Raw genomic sequence first — 19474 nt, 5'->3', positions numbered from 1 at the left:
CACATCAGCAGTAGAAGTAGGGGAAAGAGGGGACGGCCATTTTTAAATTTGTCTACAGAAATCCATGTTTGGCATTTACATTTTTATTCACCTTTTTATTTTCCTGTTTTTTCCTTTTTTATTTTATACAGTATTGAAAACAACAACAAAAAAAAAGAGAAATGCGGAGCGTTCACAGTTTTCCCGAGGAATTCTCTCTGAAGTGGATCTCTACGGGGCGCCACACTCCACGGCCCGAGGCACGCTCCGTCCTCCGCTCAGAATTCGCGCTGGGAGTCCAGGCCCCATTTTAAAATCATCTACAACACTTCATGGATTGTTTTTTCTTTTTTTCTGCCATCTTTTTACATTTGACATTTATTTTTCATTTTCTTTTGCGTTTTTTTGTTTGTTCTTAATGGAAGGAAGAGTCAGTTTCCCGGTGTTTATAGGTAAAAGGGACTACCCAGTCCATGCGCAAAACAGTCCAAAGGGATTCTTTTTTTCGTTCTTTTTCCCCTTCTCTCTCTCTCTCTCTGCCGGTCCTTCACTCGCTCCGTTCGAGGTGTTCCTTTACGCTACGTAGGTGTATACTTTGCGGTCCTCGGGCGTTCGTGCCAAGTATTCTCTCTCTATGAGTCCTTCAATGCGCTTTTTAATGACCACGGGACTGGGGAGGAACCTGGCCCTCAGCTGCTGAGTCACCTGGGAAACAAGACACAAAAGACCTAAATCACAACGTGCACTACTCTCCCATAACAGCCCCGTCAGGTGTGAGGTCACACATAGGCCATTAGCATGTTCTCAGCTGAGCATTCTCATGCTGATGTCACAATCACGAACTCATTTGAATAAATGAAGACCTAAATCACAACATGCACTACTCAACCAATCAGACCCGGGCCTGCCCTAGTTAGGGGCAGACTCAACTGTGGCTGCCACTTGACATTATATGACAAATAATAATTACCTTCGGCTTACCAGAGATATTACACAATTTACAAACGGTAACAACCTGGTCACTTTGAATTACACACGAGAGGTACGGTCAAAGAGGCACCCGAATTTAACATCAGAATTTCACATGAAGGCAAACTGCCAGCCGTTACCTCCAAATCACACAAGCTTTTACAAACTAGCAAGACACTGCAGGTGAGCGATTATGAGGCGAGAAGGGGATCTTCCACCAGTGTTTAGGAGTGTGGGCCCGGGCTACACCGCTAGGCCTCACCTCTGCTACGAGAACGTTGTGCTGCATCTCATGCTAGCCCTGGACTTTCCACCTCTGTTCCACACTCAGTGCCAACAAACAGCAGCACACTCTGCGGCTGTCCTGGACCACAGTCAAAGCCCCCTCACCTGTGGCAACTGATGCTTTGGCTCCCTCTTCACTGACCTCCATCTTGGCTCTCTGTAGAGCCTTGGAGACATACAGTGGCTCTAAGCCCAGGGAATAGGAGGAAACCATAGTTAACTGTTACATAATTACATTACATTACATTATTGGCATTTGGCAGACGCTCTTATCCAGAGCGACGTACAACAAAGTGCATACCCATAACCAGGGATAAGTTCGCTGAAAGACCCTAGAGGTAAGTACAATTTCAACTGCTACCTGTACAACAAAGATAAGGACAAGGGCCTTTTTTTTTTTTTTTTTTGAACAAACAAACAAACAAACAGAGCAAAAGTCACCAAAGTTAACTATCCAAACACTGCTTACCTAGCCAACTAAAAATACCGATACACAAAGCAAGTCACAGAGACAACAATTAAGGTTCACAGGGAGGTAGGGAGGGATGGGGAGAGGTGCTGCTTGAAGAGGTGTGTCTTCAGCTTGCGCTTGAAGGTGGGGAGAGATTCTACAGTTCTGACCTCAGCGGGGAGTTCGTTCCACCACCGTGGAGCCAGAACACACAGTAGTCGTGAGCGTGAGGTGGAGGTTCTGAGAGGGGGAGGTGCCAAGCGGCCTGTGGAGGCTGAACGAAGAGGTCTGGCAGGGGTGTAGGGTCTGATGATTTTTTGCAGATAAGCTGGGGAAGACCCTTTAACTGCTTGGAAGGCTAGCACCAATGTTTTGAATTTGATGCGAGCCATGACAGGCAGCCAGTGGAGGGAAGTAAGCAGGGGGGTGACGTGTGAGTATTTGGGAAGGTTGAAGACCAGACGAGCTGCTGCATTCTGGATGAGTTGGAGGGGTCTGATAATAACACAGTCTTTGAATTAATTCAAGTGTGACATTTCACATTTTTATTGTACCCCTGTATTCATCACCAGAATGTTTTAACACTTTTTTTAAGCTCCAATAAAAACACTAAGGACGCACAGACAGAGTTGTGGAACACACAGCACAGGTGTGCAAACTGTGCCTCGGTGAGAGGTGCGTTTCTCACACACGTGTCTGAAGTCGGCTCTGCGTCTGTGGAACATGTCGCTGACACCCCAAGTTAAGAGAGGCCGTCTCATGTGGAGCTCTGCCTCGACAGAAAACCTGCAGCACCCGTGCACAGACACGGCGGGAGAGACGCCAGGCAGCGATGGACACTTCCACATTACACCAACAGGGGGCAGTAGAGCAGCTCACAGATCTGCATGTGATTACACCAACAGGGGGCAGTACAGCAGCTCACAGATCTGCATGTGATGACACCAACAGGGGGCAGTACAGCAGATCACAGATCTGCATGTACGCTGGAACAGCCTCCTTGTTGCACAAAGAAGGGCAGTCTGTAGCGTAGTGGTTAAGGTAAGTGACTGGGACGCGCAAGGTCGGTGGTTCTAATCCCGGTGTAGCCACAATAAGATCTACACAGCCGTCGGGCCCTTGAGCAAGGCCGTTAACCCTGCATTGGCCCTCCAGGAGAGGATTGTCTCTTGCTTAGTCTAATCAACTGTATGTCACTCTGGATAAGAGCATCTGCCAAGTGCCATCAATTATGAATGAAGCTGATCACAATTTTTTGCCCTCCAGGACATGAAACTGGTTGTAACGATAGAAGTCATAAAAATCCTAGAAATATGCAATGAACACAAAAGACGGTTTGGTATTGTCCTGTTTTGAATTGGATTGAAACCAGTCCAATATGACACTGATTGATTTTACGTTACCTTTGAGTGACATTCACACTGTACTACAGCTGCTGTCTCCATGGCAATGGCCTTTTATGTGTTACCACGACCCTGCTTAAAACACAACCACACGTCACTGCTTATGATGATGGCTCTGTGTTTCTCAACTGATCTCAGATCAGCTCAAGTGAGTGTGGAATGAACCCAAACCCAGCGTAGGAGGGGCGTATTTGTCTCTGTCTGCGTTCATACTGCACCGGAGAGAGAGACTTACCTCATCACACACCTGGGAGACACACTGGTGACGGGTCAGGAAAAGAGCAGCACTCTGGAGTGATTCCACAGCTGTATTTATTACACCCCAACTCATTACACACACACCAGTGTACTTACATACCACCATATACCACAGGAATGATTCATTACACAGACACCAGTGTACTTACAATACCACCATATACCACAGGAATTACTCAGAAATAACATTCGGAGGTTATGTCAGAGAGATTAGACATTTCTCATCAAGCACAATACAATGTTTGTATTACATTTAAAATTATACACAATATTTTGTTAGGATGTGTTTTTGTTTATTACATTTGGAGTAAACCTAGTTGATTAAATACAGTCCTTTGACTTCAAGTGATATTTACAAACAATCCCACGGTGCTATTTTACACTTACAGACACCTTCAGTGGACAGATCCGCATAGTCCCCAGAGTACTAAAGAATGGAAACAGTCTCTCATTGAAGGAGTGTTTAAACGTGTAGAGAGGAGTGTTGTCACTGGGGTCAGAGAATGACACCTCCCCCCTGTCCCAGTCCAGCTGCACTCTGACCCTCTGGAGGTTCCTCTGCACAGTGAGGACTGTAGGTGGGAAGGTCAGGGCTGTGTATTTCCCATTGTGCAGGACTATACACCACACTCCTACTGGTAGGTTCAGATCCACACCCCCTTTCCTGCTGATGGACTCTTTAACCACACCCACCAGCCAGTACTCACCCCCCACTTCTACATCCCAGCAGTGTCTCCCTGAGCTGAATCCCTCAGAGCCCAGCACACAACACCACCAATCAAATCTCTCTGGATTATCAGGAACCTGCTGTCTCTCACCACTGCGTCTCACACTGGTCAGATCCTCAGACAGTGAGAGTTTGGGATATGCTGTGTTTGGGTCCAGAGTCACAGGAGCTGAAGGGACAGAGAATGAGACGTCAGCACTGAGCTGCACAAAGGAAAACCGTCAGACACAATGGGGTCCTCATGATATAAACTGGGTTTCACAACAACAACCATTATAACTTCAGATACATGTGTGAGAGAAGCAGCAGAACCAAAAGACAATAATATTTCTAAGAGTCACAAGGAGAGTATAATCGTTATAAGAAGGAGCAAAGCCTGTCAGTGTTTCTGTAGCCCCTTAAATACAGTATCACTCTTAAAGCAGCATTTTATTATGAGCATCAGTGAGATTAAGGACTGGTGCTCAGTCTTTTCACTCCAGGGCTCTCACACAGACAGGACCAATATGACTCTGGCTGGCTTCATCAGCTTGTGGAAAGGATGCTGAAGATTCCCCCTGTACAGTGACAATGTGGAGCTCCCTGCCCCCAGGACTCACTGTATTGAACAGTCCCCAGCATCTTCTCCCACACTCTGTACTTCAGATTGCCCAGGCGCTTCTCCACATCAATCAGCGCTCCTGAGACCTTATCTGGATCCCCCAGGGTGCACTGGGCTCTGCAATAATATTCAGGAGTCACTTGTGCTGTGGGCAGGGTTTCATTACCATCAAAAATTATCAGCAGCAACATCAGATCTTCATTCTGTAAGAAAATGGCTCCATCCCTCCCAGCATTCTGCCACACAGCCCCACTGAGAGACACACACTCACAGCCCCACTGAGAAACACACACTCACAGCCCCACTGAGAGACACACACTCACAGCCCCACTGAGAGACACACACTCACAGCCCCACTGACAAACACACACTCACAGCCCCACTGAGAAACACACACTCACAGCCCCACTGAGAGACACACACTCACAGCCCCACTGACAAACACACACTCACAGCCCCACTGAGAAACACACACTCACAGCCCCACTGAGAGACACACACTCACAGCCCCACTGAGAAACACACTCACAGCCCCACTGAGAGACACACACTCACAGCCCCACTGAGAGAAACACACTCACAGCCCCACTGAGAGACACACAGTCACAGCCCCACTGAGAAACATACACTCACAGGAGTGTGGGAGGGGGGAAGGAGGGTATTTATATTTGAAGCAAATAATATTGTAAATACTTCAATATTATGAAATATATATGTTCCTCCATAGTCATTATTAAAGCTGCAGTAATAATTACAGAGAGAGAGGCATTTCAAACACATTCCACAGTAGCTCACTGATAGAACACTGCAAGCTAATAAACTACTCTTGATATTTAACCTGATGAGAGAGGATGGAGTTTGTTTACCTGTTTTGTGTGTCCTTGTAGCTCTAAAATGAAGAGAGTGAATTATTATCAGCCAATATTCAGTCCATTAACACCATGTTAGGAACCACATAAATATCTTTAAATACCTTTTGATATTATATGACAGAAAAATAAATTTGCTGTGTAAAATGCTTTAACACTGTACATGTGTACAGTGTATGTTGCATGATGAAGTTGACTTAAAACACTTTCAATGCTTTCAATAATTCTGCTTGATTAGGTTTTGAGGAGATTGAATGATTTTTGCAAGAATAGAGAATACTATATTGTATAAATTAATGTGTGTGAGCATTAACAGCAGTATACATAGAGTCCGACAGACACAGAGTGAACAGGTCTTACCTGCAGGAATGAGACGTCTTCAGCTCCCAGCTCCTGTTCTAAGGCTCTGATCTGTTCTGAAAGGGATGATATCTCTTCTGTCATCTTTTCAATCTTCTCCTTCATCATCCTACTCTTCTGCTCCTCTTCCTCCCTCAATGCAGTGATCCTGGCTGCCTCTTCCTCTTTTAGGAACTGCTGAAGTTTCTCAAACTCCATCTTTATCTGTCTCTCTGTGTGCTTGGCCTGGCTCTGGAATAAACATTATTCACCATCATTTCAGAACAATCCAGTGCTGCATTTTCAACACTGTGATTTAATGGCCTCAGTACAGTACCTTAATGTGCTCTGCTGTTTGATCACAGATTAGCTTCACTGCATTAAAGGCTTCTAGCTTCTTCTGCAGTTGAGCTAGTGCAGTCCTGAGTTTCTCCTGGAAAGAAATGACAGAGTCCACACTTTACTGAGGAAACGGACCCACAGTAAACTTCACTGCCTACACAGACAGCACAAAAGTCCCTGCTCAGACAGAGGGGAGACAGAATGGCTCTATTCTGTTTTCACAGACAAAAGTCAACATCCATCCATCCATTCATCCATTATCTTAACCCGCTTATCCTGAACAGGGTCACAGAGGGGCTGGAGCCTATCCCAGCATACATTGGGCGAAAGGCAGGAATACACCCTGGACAGGTCGCCAGTCCATCGCAGGGCACACACACCATTCACTCACACACTCATACCCAAGGGCAATTTAGACTCTCCAATCAGCCTCAGCTGCACGTCTTTGGACTGTGGGAGGATACCCACGCAAACACGGGGAGAACATGCAAACTCCACACAGAGAGGCCCCGGCTGACTGGGATTCAAACCCAGAACCTCCTTGATGTGAGGCATTCAATATCCAGATGTTTTAAAATTAAAATATCCTACAATGTATACTTAGTCTCTCATGACACATTAACAATGGTCTTCCATCTTAGACCACATTGTGTCAGACACATTTATCTGAGCATGAACTTTGACCCCGACTGTCCCATGCTGAGCACTGCTCCCTAACACAGCTCTGAGAACGTCTCCACACTCCTGCCCCTCCCTCCTGTCTCTCTGTCAGTCATGTGACACGTAGTGAGGAGCTCCAACTGCAGTCAGGCCTGAGAACTAAAATGGCTCCTTTTGGAGATCATTTCACTTTGGAAATACAATAAATACTTACATTAGAATGTGTAAATAATGAAACATTTTAATATTCAATGTTAATTATACTTCTGTTTTCAGTCTGATAACCTTCACCAAGGGCTCAGTAAAACAAATCATTTTTAATGATCAAGAATTTTCTGATGAAATTTGTAAAATATGAAGTTAATAAAATAAATTATGAATGTGTGAATTGCGTTATAACCAGTTACCTTATACTCTTCTGCAGCCTCCTGAACTGGTCGCACTTTGTGGTTTTCATGTTTTTTGGAAATTTGACAGATAACACAGATGGGTATTTGATCCTCTAAACAGAAGACTTTGAGTTTCTCACTGTGCAGACTGCAGAACACTTCAGATCCTGCTTTAGCTCTCTGACTTCTCTCCTTTAAGAACGCCTCACAGGTATTCCTCAGAGACAGGTTAATGGGAGGATGTTGCTTCAAATATCTTTTCCTGCAAACTGGGCACTCCAGAGATCCCTTCTAATCCCAGTACTGCTGCAGACAGGCCTTACAGAAGCTGTGACTGCAACTCAGGACAACAGGATCCCTGAAGATTTCAGTGCACACAGGACAGGTGAGCTCCTCTTCCAGGAGAGAAGGAGATCCAGACGCCATTCTGTCTCCGTCTGTTCTGAGCTCAGTAATGGCTTCTGCTAAATCTGCAGTTCAGTTTCACCTTTACTTACTGCTGTAACTGCAGGTACACTTAATACATCTCTTTAAATGTCTGCTTCTCAATCTGTTTTTGTTTCTCTATCTTTAGAAGTTCCTTAATTTCTGAAGAATATGCAGTGAGATCATATCCTGAGATTCTTAGTGTAACTGAAGCGTCTCTGTGTGTGAGAAACTTGTACTTTGCTCTTCCTGGTAGACATGCCTGGTTATCAGAGACAATTCCTGCAGGGGGAACATTGTGCCACTGAGATTTGAGTGGCTGATCTGCCTGCAGTTTTACACCACAAAAAAAGAATTCATTATTTGTTGAGAAAAACTTCCCCAACACTGCAAGAGAGGGAAGGTTCATCAATGTTAGAAAGCCATCGTAGGGCAGCATTTTCTTCCTTATTAAGGTTGATCCTCTGGGAATTACATTGATTTTTAAATAAAGATTCTACATCATAAGACACTTTCTAAGTAAACGTTATTTTGAGTAAGAGAAAATGTATATTTAGTCCTAAAACGACTAACAGAACTTATATAAAGTAAGTTATATAAAGAATGATTTGTAGTTCCTGAAAGTACATTATAAGAGTTCTGATCGTATGAAACCCTTCGATGTAAACCTCTATAAAATATAAAATAAAGGTTTAGGCCTACATCTTACTCTATACATTCAGACTAGAGTAGGAGATAAAAAGGAGATATAAAGGTTAATATGAATAAATTAAGCTTAAGCAAAGCTCTAACAGGTACACAGCAGCAATGGTGTAGTTAGTAAATTGCTCCACCTTAACCTCCACGTTTGCTTTGTACAGAGTTTGAAGTACGTGCGCAGGGCGGTAAAATCCTACCCACTTCCTTTGCGATCACTGAATTCACCCGATTCAGCAAAAGAACTTACAGTCTTCAGTCCAGATGTAGAGGAGTTGAATCCGGCGTTTTCACTCTGAGCCTCAGATGGCTCACCCCACATTTACCTACATTTACCCTGAGCTACAGCATTTATCTCAACATAAGAGACATTACAGTGAAACTAAATAAAATATATTTGTGCAAATATTACCACTGCAACACGTTGTTATCATTAAAGACACTTGTATAAACTTTGACCTCTGGATCTCAGGAGGGTACGGCAGCGCTCCAGTGGATGTGCTGCACGGGCTGACGTTGCTCTGTGGTGTTGCCGGTCACACGTAATTGGCTGCAGTGTCGCCCGGGGCGACCGTGTCTCGTTGCTCTCCGTCGCCCTCTGCAGGTCAGTCGGGTGTTCACGGCCTGGTCGCTCAAGCTACGCCAGACGCGTCTTTGCCCGACTCGTCTCAGGTCGTCTCAGGACCGCACACATCTCCAGAAGCAGCAGCAGCTTGACGCTTCGTGTTGGGCCTGCAGAGGGCGCTGCTGCACGTCTATGGTCCGTACAGCAGAAGAGCGCCATTCGGTGGACGGCAGGTATGATACGCTATTCTAAATAACGTCATGAAAGACAATTCAAAGGGAGCGTTTCTTACACAAGGGACATGCACACCAACAGACGCACTACAATTCCAAGGCTCAAACGAAAAAAACGAAACCCGTTTCCAGTGAACCCAAAATTTGGACACAGCACACAGCAGACAGTGGTGTTAGGGAACTTCAGAAAAACAAACCTGCCCTTTAAAAGAAGGGAAATCACGAACAAAAAAACAACCAAGGAGTACTCTTATGCAATCGCAAGAAAAGCAACAATAAAATAATAAAATTTTATAAAATCAAAGGAGCGATTTCATTTCCTTTTGTTATATTCACAGTGACCTGCGCCCAAATATTACGATAATGTTTTTGTGTTAGCTGGGCCATTAGCATGTCAACAGAGTGGTGTATCCACGGCCTCCAGCGGGTCACAGGGGAACGTCCTCACCTGGGGACAGGTGAGCAGTCCTGGGGCCCAGGAGCCCCGCCCACGCCTGTGCGACGGCCACGCCCGCGTGGGGGAGACCCTTGGTGCGGTCCGTGATCCAGTGGTTCATGGTTCTGGCTGTGTGAACGGTGTTGGAGAAGTCCAGGCTGCAGGCTCCTGCTCCCACACTGGGAGACGCTCCGGACAGAGGAGAGGAGGGGACCCTTCATCGCCAAGCCCTTCTGCACAAAAACGCCATTGGAGACGGTCGCCGTGGCGCCCAAGCTGGGCTTGGTTAGGCTCCTGTGTAGCTCTGTTGCTATATGACAGGATAAGGTACATGATCCATTTGGAACATTTTTACTTTGTTACACCAACTTATTTGTGCGATTATCTACAGTGCATCCGGAAAGTATTCACAGCGCTTCACTTTTCCCACATTTTGTTATGTTACAGCCTTATTCCAAAATGGAATAAATTCATTTCTTTCCTCAAAATTCTACACACAACACCCCATAATGACAACATGAAAGAATTTTTTTTTTTTTTTTTGCACATTTATTCAAAATAAAAAACTAAGAAATCACATGTACATAAGTATTCACAACCTTTGCCATGAAGCTCGAAATTGAGCTCAGGTGCGTCCTGTTTCCACTGATCAACCTTGAGATGTTTCTACAGCTTAATTGGAGTCCACCTGTGGTAAATTCAGTTGATTGGACATGATTTGGAAAGGCACACACCTGTCTATATAAGGTCCCACAGTTGACAGTGCATGTCGGAGCACAAACCAAGCATGAAGTCAAAGGAATTGTCTGTAGACCTCCGAGACAGGATTGTCTCGAGGCACAAATCTGGGGAAGGGTACAGAAAGATTTCTGCTGCTTTGAAGGTCCCAATGAGCACAGTGGCCTCCATCATCCATAAATGGAAGAAGTTTGGAACCACCAGGACTCTTCCTAGAGCTGGCCGCCCATCTAAACTGAGCAATCAGGGGAGAAGGGCCTTAGTCAGGGACGTGACCAAGAAGCCGATGGTCACTCTGTCAGAGCTCCAGCGTTCCTCTGTGGAGAGAGAACCTTCCAGAAGGACAACCATCTCTGCAGCAATCCACCAATCAGGCCTGTATGGTAGAGTGGCCAGACGGAAGCCACTCCTTAGTAAAAGGCACATGGCAGCCTGCCTGGAGTTTGCCAAAAGGCACCTGAAGGACTCTCAGACCATGAGAAACAAAATTCTCTGATCTGATGAGACAAAGATTGAACTCTTTGGCGGGAATGCCAGGCGTCATGTTTGGAGGAAACCAGGCACCGCTCATCACCTGGCCAATACCATCCCTACAGTGAAGCATGGTGGTGGCAGCATCATGCTGTGGGGATGTTTTTCAGTGGCAGGAACTGGAAGACTAGTCAGGATTGATTGAAAGATGAATGCAGCAATGTACAGAGACATCCTGGATGAAAACCTGCTCCAGAGCGCTCTTGACCTCAGACTGGGGCGACGGTTCATCTTTCAGCAGGACAACGACCCTAAGCTCACAGCCAAGATATCAAAGGAGTGGCTTCAGGACAACTCTGTGAATGTCCTTGAGTGGCCCAGCCAGAGCCCAGACTTGAATCCGATTGAACATCTCTGGAGAGATCTGAAAATGGCTGTGCACCGACGCTCCCCATCCAACCTGATGGAGCTTGAGAGGTGCTGCAAAGAGGAATGGGCGAAACTGCCCAAAGATAGGTGTGCCATGCTTGTGGCATTATATTCAAAAAGACTTGAGGCTGTAATTGCTGCCAAACAAAATATTGAGCAAAGGCTGTGAATACTTATGTACATGTGATTTCTTTTTTTCTTTTTTTATAAATTTGCAAAAATTTCAAAAAAACTTCTTTCATGTTGTCATTATGGGGTGTTGCGTGTAGAATTTTGAGGAAAGAAAAGAATTTATTCCATTTTGGAATAAGGCTGTAACAAAACAAAATGTGGGAAAAGTGAAGCGCTGTGAGTACTTTCCGGATGCACTGTAATCAGCCAATTGTGTGGCAGCAGTGCAATGCATGCAATCATGTAGATGCGGGTCAGGAGCTTCAACCATCAGAATGGGGAGAAAACGTGAGCTAAGTGACATTGTCCGTGGAATGACTGTTGGTGGCCATCTGCGAACACACAACGCATCATAACTCTTAAGTGGATAGGCTACAGCAGTAGAAGTCTAAAAATACATAATGAATTGCTCGGTGAGTGTGTTTAACATGAGTGTGTGTATATAACACGAGTGTGACTGTGTCATGAGTGTAATTCATGTCCAGAGATCAGGATCAGGAGACAAGATCAGGCAGATTTGCTGTCGCGTTCTTCAATTTCCGCTCAGCTGACCAATCGTGAGCAGAGAATTACAAGGTCATTATAATTATAAGCGCATTCACTTTGGGATCTTTGAAGCTCAATAACTCAAAACTAGATAGAACAGACTTCAAATACTCACGCAATGCAGTGGCCTAAAACAACCTCACAACACACGGCAAGTGGTGAGCAGTGAACCCATTGCGGACATTTTCATGGAAAGGAAAGGAACGCACGCCCACGTCACGTAGCATATTAGACACGTACATAACAGCCAAACGCACTGGGATCGCCGCAGAACTTTATGAGACAGCCTCAAAACTCGTGGGTCTCCTTTCGCCAGTGTCCGAGAGGAACTCTGTGGAACAGTTTTGGCACCATGTGTCCTCTCCTGTCTTTGGATTACAAAAGGTCTACCCAACTCCCAGCCGCCTTTCCTATTGAGTAGTGTACTTCAAGCTCGAGTCAAACTAACAACACATTACAATGACCTTGAGAAGATATAAGCACTATTCTCTTGGTCGGCTTTTATGCGCCTTGTTCCCAGACAACCTTTCACTGATACGAGCAAACAAAAACAAAAACAATGCTATCTGTCACGCTGTGTCCTGGAACGTGTAAATAGACGCTCAAAGACTCGTCTGCGATCAGTTTGGGTCGTATTAGTGCGCTAATAAAATTCATGTTTCAGAGTACCGTCAAGGTCGGCCCTCGCTTTTGGATGGGATGTCTCGCTGTCATTAATGGACCTCACGCTTTAGACGGTTTCCGTCTTGTTTTGGGCATTAGCTATATGAAGCCGATTTGTATTGCAGTTCTAGGTTTCCATAGGTTCATTTGCATTATGTGCTTTATTGATTTTGCACTTCAGCGGACTGGTCTGGGGGACGTTATTAGCTGGGTTATTAGCATTTCTGAAGGTGCTGATGTGACTGTAGCTTCACCCATCTCTAGCTCGGTGGTTACTTACCATGTTACCGTTTCCATATGACAGGTTTCTGCTCATTTGTATACTGTAATGGTACTGTATAATGGATGTCACTTTGATTTGAAGTCTTTGTACGCACTAAAGCCGCCGTTTTGGTTATGTCAAGGGACTTCCTGGTTAAATAAATGTGAGAGGGAAATTAAGCCTTTGCTCTATTAGTTAAGCAGCGGCTGTAGTTAGTAAAGTGCTCCACCTTAACCTGACTCCACCTTTGCTCAGTACGCTGGGCCACCGTGTCTCGCTGCTCTCTGGCGCCCTCTGCAGAAACAACTTCCCATCGCTGCTGAAAAACCAGCTCAATCCAGGTCTTCAAACAACTGGTAGCTGGTTGACCAGTACAGACCAGCTCAAGCTAAATTTTAAAACAGCTGGTATTGGTATTTTAAGATGGTCATTCATCCATAGTTTAGCCCACAGACTGCTGTTGTGCTACCTGTGCTAAGAGTTTAGCCCACAGACTGCTGTTGTGCTTCCTGTGTTAAGAGTTTTGAAAAAGTGTACTCGGTACTGGGACATGGGTATAACCAATTGTAAAAAAATTATAATAATAAGATTCCAAGTATTTTACGTATTTTGTGGTCCAAGTATTCTATTTTTAAGGGCTAGAATAAACATATTGACCGTTTTCAACAGGAAACCCAAAAACCTCTGAATGAGGTAATGTTTATGCGACGGGTGGCCTGTACCGTTGTGGCTAAGGTAAATGACTGGGACACACAAGGTCTGAGGTTCTAATCCCAGTGTAGCCACAATAAGATCCGCACAGCCATTGGGCCCTTGAGCAAGGCCCTTAATCCTGCATTACTCCAGGAGTGGATTGTCTCCTGCTTAGTATAATCAACTGTATGTCGCTCTGGATAAGAGCGTCTGCCAAATGCCATCAATTATGAATGAAGCTGATCACAATTTCTTGCTCTCCATGCCGTGAAACTGGTTGTAACGATAGAAGTCATAAAAATCCTAGAAATATGCAATGAACACAAAAGATGGTTTGGTATTGTCCTGTTTTGAATAGGATTGAAACCACTCCAATATGACAGTGATTGATTTTACGTTACCTTTGAGTGACATTCACACTGTACTACAGCTGCTGTCTCCATGGCGATGGCCTTTTACGTGTTACCATGACCCTGCTTAAAACCCAACCACACATCTTTGCTTATGACGATGGCTCTGTGTTTCTCAACTGATCTCAGATCAGCTCAAGTGAGTGTGGAATGAACCCAAACCCAGCGTATGAGGGGCGTATTTGTCTCTGTCTGCGTTCATACTGCACCGGAGAGAGAGACTTACCTCATCACACACCTGGGAGACACACTGGTGACATCTGGTGACATCACTGGAGTGATTCCACTGCTGTATTTATTACACCTCAACTCATTCCACACACACCAGTGTACTTACAGTACCACCATATACCACAGGAATTACTCATTACACACACACCAGTGTACTTACAGTACCACCATGTACCACAGGAATTACTCAGTAATAACATTCTGAAGTTATATCAGAGAGATTACACATTTCTCATCAAGCACAATACAATGTTTGTATTTACATTTAAAATTATACACAATATTTTGTTATGATGCGTTTTTGTTTCTAACATTTGTAGTAAACCTTCTCTGAGTTGATGAAATACAGTCCTTTGACTTCAAGTGATATTTACAAACAATGCCAGAGTGCTATTTTACACTTACAGACACCTTCAGTGGGCAGATCCGCACAGTCCCCAGAGTACCAAAGACTGGAAACAGTCTCTCAGTGAAGGAGTGTTTAAAAGTGTAGAGAGGAGTGTTGTTACTGGGGTCAGAGAATGACACCTCCCCCCTGTCCCAGTCCAGTTGCACTCTGACCCTCTGGAGGTCCCCCTGCACAGTGAGGTCTGTAGATGGGGAGGTCAGGGCTCTGTATTTCCCATCGTACAGCCCTATACTCCACACTCCTCCTGCTGGGCTCGCATACCCACCCCCTTTCCTGTTGATGGACTCTTTAACCACACCCACCCGCCAGAACTCACCCCCCACGTCTACATCCCAGCAGTGTCTCCCTGAGCTGAATCCCTCAGAGCCCAGCACCCACACCCAATCAAATCTCTCTGGATTATCAGGAACCTGCTGTCCCTCACCACTCCATCCCACACTGGTCAGATCCTCAGACAGTGAGAGTTTGGGATATGCTGTGTTTGGGTCCAGAGTCACAGGAGCTGAAGGGACAGAGAATGAGACGTCAGCACTGAGCTGCACAAAGGGAAACCGTCAGACACAATGGGGTCCTCATGATATAAACTGGGTTTCACAACAACAACCATTATAGCCTCAGATACATGTGTGAGAGAAGCAGCAGAACCAAAAGACAATAATATCACAAGGATAGTATAATCGTTGTAAGAAGGAGCAAAGCCTGTCAGTGTTTCTGTAGCCCCTTAAATACAGTATCACTCTTAAAGCAGCATTTGATTATGAGCATCAGTGAGATTAAGGACTGGTGCTCAGTCTCTTCACTCCAGGGCTCTCACACAGACAGGACCAATATGACTCTGACTGGCTTCATCAGCTTGTGGAAAGGATGCTGAAGATTCCCCCGTACAGTGACAATGTGGAGCTCCCTGCCCCCAGTACTCACTGTATTGAACAGTCCCCAGCATCTTCTCCCACACTCTGTACTTCAGATTGCCCAGGTGTTTGGCCACATCAATCAGCACTCCTGAGACCGTCTCTGGATCCCCCAGGGTGCACTGGGCTCTGCAATAATATTCAGGAGTCACTTGTGCTGTGGGCGAGGCTTCATTACCATAGAAGATTATCAGCAGCAACATCAGATCTTCATTCTGTAAGAAAATGGCTCCATCCCTCCCAGCATTCTGCCACACAGCCCCAGTGAGAGACACACACTCACAGCCCCACTGAGAAACACACAATCACAGCCCCACTGAGAGACACACACTCACAGCCCCACTGAGAAACACACACTCACAGCCCCACTGAGAGACACTCACAGCCCCACTGAGAAACACACACTCACAGCCCCACTGAGAGACACACACTCGCAGCCCCACTGAGAGACACACACTCACAGCCCCACTGAGGGACACACACTCACAGCCCCACTGAGAGACACACACTCACAGGAGTGTGGGAGGGGGTAAGGGAGGGTATTTATATTTGAGGCAAATAATATTGTAAATACTTTCATATTTTTTAATGTTGCTCCTTAGTCATTATCAAAGCTGCAGTATTTATTAGAGAGAGGCATTTCAAACACAGTAGCTCACTGATAGAACACTGAAGAGCTAATAAACTACTCTTGATATTTAACCTGATGAGAGAGGATGGAGTTTGTTTACCTGTTTTGTGTGTCCTTGTAGTTCTGAAATAAAGAGAGTGAATTATTATCACCATGTTAGAAACCTCATTAATATCTTTAAATAACTTTTGATATTTTTGACGTAGAAAATTAAATTTGCTGCTTTAACACTGAAATGTGTACAGTGTATGTTGCATGATAAAGTTGATTTAAAAAAACTTTCAATGCTTTCAATGATTCTGCTTGATTAAGTTTTGAAGAGATTGAATGACTTTTACAAGAATAGAGAATACTATATTGCATAAATGAATGTTTGTGAGCATTAACAGCAGAGTACATACAGTCCTACAGACTCAGAGTGAACAGGTCTTACCTGCAGGAATGAGACGTCTTCAGCTCCCAGCTCCTGTTCTAAGGCTCTGATCTGTTCTGAAAGGGATGATATCTCTTCTGTCATCTTTTCAATCTTCTCCTTCATCATCCGACTCTTTTGCTCCTCTTCCTCCCTCAGTGAAGTGATCCTGGCTGCCTCTTCATCTTTTAGGAACTGCTGAAGTTTCTCAAACTCCATCTTTATCTGTCTCTCTGTGTGCTGGGCCTGGCTCTGGAATAAACATCATTCACCATCATTTCAGCACAATCCAGTGCTGCATTTTCAACACTGTGATTTAAAGGCCTCAGTGCAGTACCTTGATGTGCTCTGCTGTTTGATCACAGATTAGCTTCACTGCATTAAAGGCTTCTAGCTTCTCCTGCAGTGGAGCCAGTGTAGTCCTGAGTTTCTCCTGGAAAGAAATGACAGAGTCCACACTTTACTGAGGAAACGGACAGACAGTAAACTTCACTGCCTACGGACAGAATGGCTCTATTTTTTTTGTCTGTTTTCACAGACAAAATTAAATATCCATCCATCCAGCCATCCATTATCTTAACCCGCTTGTTCTGAACAGGGTCACAGGGGGGCTGGAGCCTATCCCAGCATACATTGGGCGAAAAGCCGGAATACACCCTGGACAGGTCGCCAGTCCATCGCAGGGCACACACACCATTCACTCACACACTCATAACCACGGGCGATTTAGACTCTCCAATCAGCCTAACCTGCATGTCTTTGGACTGTGGGAGGAAACCGGAGTACCCGGAGGAAACCCACACAAACACAGTGAGAACATGCAAATTCCACACAGAGGCCCCGGCCGACCAGAATTCCAACCCAGGACCTCCTTGCTGTGAGGCATTCAATATCCAGAAGTTTTCAAATGAAAATATCCTACAATGTATACTTAGTCTCTCATGACACATTAACAGTGATCTTCCATCTGAGACCACATTGTGTCAGACACGTTTATCTGAGCATGAACTTTGACCCCGACTGTCCCATGCTGAGCACTGCTCCCCAACACAGCTCTGAGAACGTCTCCACACTCCTGCCCCTCCCTCCTGTCTCTCTCTGTCAGTCATGTGACACGTAGTGAGGAGCTCCAACTGCAGTCAGGCCTGAGAACTAAAATGGCTCCTTTTGCAGATCATTTCACTTTGGAAATACAATAAACACTTACATTAGAATGTGAAATCATGTCACATTTTAATATTCAATGTTAATTTTACTTCTGTTTTCAGTTATTGTGATAACCTTCACCAAGGGCTCAGTAAATGACAGCAAAACAAATCATTTTTAATCGCCAATAATTCTCTGGTGAAATTAGTAAAATATAAAGTTAATAAAATAAATTATGAATCTGTAAATTGTGTTATAACCAGTTACCTTATATTCTTCTGCAGCCTCCTGAACTGGTCGCACTTTGTGGTTCTCATGTTTTTTTGAAGTCTGACAGATAACACAGATGGGTATTTGATCATCCAAACAGAAGAGTTTGAGTTTCTCACTGTGCAGACTGCAGAGCACTTCAGATCCTGCTTTAGCTCTCTGACTTCTCTCCTTTAAGAGCGTCTCACAGATATTCCTCACAGACAGGCTAATGGGAGGATGTTCCTTTGAAGATCTTCTCCTGCAAACTGGGCACTCCAGAGATCCCTTCTGATCCCAGTACTGTTGCAGACAGGCCTTACAGAAGCTGTGACTGCAACTCAGGAGAACAGGATCCCTGAAGATTTCAGTGCACACAGGACAGGAGAGCTCCTCTTCCAGGAGAGAAGTAGATCCAGACGCCATTCTGTCTCCGTCTGTTCTGAGCTCAGTAATGGCTTCTGCTAAATCTGCAGTTTAGTTTCACTTTTACTTCCTGCTGTAACTGCAGGTAAACTTAATAAATCTATTTAAATGTCTGCTTCTCAATCTGTTTTTGTTTCTCTATCTTTAGAAGTTCCTTACTTTCTGAAGAATATACACTGAGATCATATCCTGAGATTCCCAGTGTAACTGAAGCGTCTCTGTGTGTGAGAAACTTGTATTTCGCTCTTCCTGGTAGACACTCCTGGTTTTCAGAGACACTTCCTGCATTGTGCCACTGAGATTTGAGTGACTGATCTGCTTGCAGATTTGCACCAGTGTCACGAAGTAATAACACATTATTTGATGAAAGTCACTTCCCCAACACTGCAAGAGAGGGAAGGTTCATCAATGTTAGAAAGCCATCGTAGGGCAGCATTTTCTTCCTTATTAAGGTTGATCCTCTGGGAATTACACTGATTTTTAAATAGAAAGTTTCTTATAACGGTGAATCTCGAAGTAAAAGTTATTACGAGTAAGAGAAAATGTATATTTAGGCCTAAAACTACTAGCAGAACTTATAGAAAGTACAGAATGATTTGTAGTTCCCGAAAATACATCATAAGGGTTCTGATTATACCAAACCTTTCGATGTAAACCTCTATTAAATATAAAATAGAGGTTTACATCTTTGTCTATCCATTTAGACAAAGAGATAAAAAGGAGATATAAAGGTTAATATAAATAAATTAAGATTTTGCAAAACTCTAACAGGTACACAGCAGCAATGGTGTAGTTAGTAAATTGCTCCACCTTAACCTGACTCCACATTTGCTTTGTACAGTGTTTGAGGTACGTGCACAGGGCGGTAAAAGCCTACTCACTTCCTTTGCGATCACTGAATTCACCCGATTCAACTAAAGAACTTACGGTCTTCAGTCCAGATGTAGAAGAGTTTAATCCGGCGTTTTCACACTGCAAGGCGGCTGAACCAGGAGGCCCGTGGGCGAGGCGGCTGAACCAGGAGGCCCCTGGGCGAGGATGCTGAACC

The 19474-nt window shown here is 44.7% G+C and overlaps 1 pseudogene; it reads right to left on the bottom strand.

The window, feature by feature from the left end:
• Window positions 1-552: 552 nt before the first annotated feature.
• LOC133128965 (pyrin-like) lies at window positions 553-19426 on the bottom strand (annotated as a pseudogene).
• Between the last annotated feature and the right edge of the window lie 48 nt (window positions 19427-19474).

The sequence above is a fragment of the Conger conger genome, chromosome 5 (assembly GCF_963514075.1).
Source record: "Conger conger chromosome 5, fConCon1.1, whole genome shotgun sequence".
Taxonomy (NCBI): domain Eukaryota; kingdom Metazoa; phylum Chordata; class Actinopteri; order Anguilliformes; family Congridae; genus Conger; species Conger conger.
Note: the sequence above shows the minus strand (reverse complement) of the source record. Positions and strands in the feature narration are given on the sequence as shown.